This window comes from Haplochromis burtoni, unplaced genomic scaffold (assembly GCF_018398535.1).
Source record: "Haplochromis burtoni strain Fernald_Lab_line unplaced genomic scaffold, NCSU_Asbu1 Contig_806, whole genome shotgun sequence".
Classification (NCBI taxonomy): Eukaryota; Metazoa; Chordata; class Actinopteri; order Cichliformes; family Cichlidae; genus Haplochromis; species Haplochromis burtoni.
The window spans coordinates 93,899-94,888 of record NW_024583167.1 but is presented as its reverse complement, the minus strand read 5'-3'; the positions used below and the strand labels follow the sequence as shown (position 1 = coordinate 94,888).

At 47.6% G+C, this 990-nt stretch overlaps 1 protein-coding gene across 1 annotated transcript in view; it reads left to right on the top strand.

The window, feature by feature from the left end:
* The window catches only part of LOC102307967 (globoside alpha-1,3-N-acetylgalactosaminyltransferase 1), a gene marked incomplete in the record, with an annotated part of 16,623 nt that extends 15,633 nt beyond the window's left edge, over positions 1 to 990 (top strand). Inside the window, 1 exon segment of the mRNA XM_014330446.2 lies at positions 1 to 990.

Here is a 990-nt window from a genome sequence, read left to right as displayed (position 1 = left end):
AACTGGGTGAAATGAGCCAGTGTGTGTCTGACTTTGGGAAAGGCCTCGCACGTCTGACCTTCACCCATAATCCCTCTCAGGAATCATTTTTAACCCCACCCCCAGACCTCTGCTGAGCATGTACAGTTTGTAAACAATTTATGCTGTTGAGTCATAGAAATGTCCCACCCTCAGCCCCCCTGAGGTCTTTGATCAAATTCATGGAGCTGCCTCTAATTCCCCCGATTCTGAGTTTCTTTGCGTTTCCTGATGTTTGTGTTTGATTTTTTTATAACTTTTCCTACACGTGGAGCCGACAGGAGGCTCAGCTTCAACTGTCCAGGTAAACTTTGGGCTGTTAGGTGTGGGTTTGCTGCTTGTGTTTGACTGCAAAACTGTGATGTACCTGCATGTTTTTACCCACAATGCATTTTTCTAGCCTGACCGAGAGTCTCTTGGTGTGAGAAAGTGAAGGTGCACATACCTCAGTGTGCTTCTCGTCCTGACTCGCTCACCATCTCAGGTAGTCTGTGTGACTTTTAGCTTACCTGAAGGACCAAGTCGACGCTGAAGTGTTCATTGCCCATCCACAAGTCACAAGAACCACCAGACATGCACACCAGGACCACCTGAGGGTCTTCACGCTAACGATGCTCGAGGTCCCGTTAACAGTTAGTAACCTGTGGGCTGTGATGGGTGGCGAGCCACAGGAGAAAGGTTTAGGGTCATGTGACAACACCGGGCAATACATAGGGGTAGGAAATGTAGGCACGTGACAGTTTCAAAGCTTTTATTTTGAAACGTGAACATGTTGCTGTGGGGCAGGGATCGTTCTTGGGTGCCTTTTAGCTCAGGTGCACAAACACACCTGCAGCAGGTGTGCCAGTCTGAAACGGGTCTCTGCAACATTTGACCTTCATTTCCTCTGTTGTGCGGTACATTAAGGTCCTGTGTGATATTCTCTGTGAGGGAAGCTGCTTCAGTTTATTCAAAATAAAAGTATCAGATGAA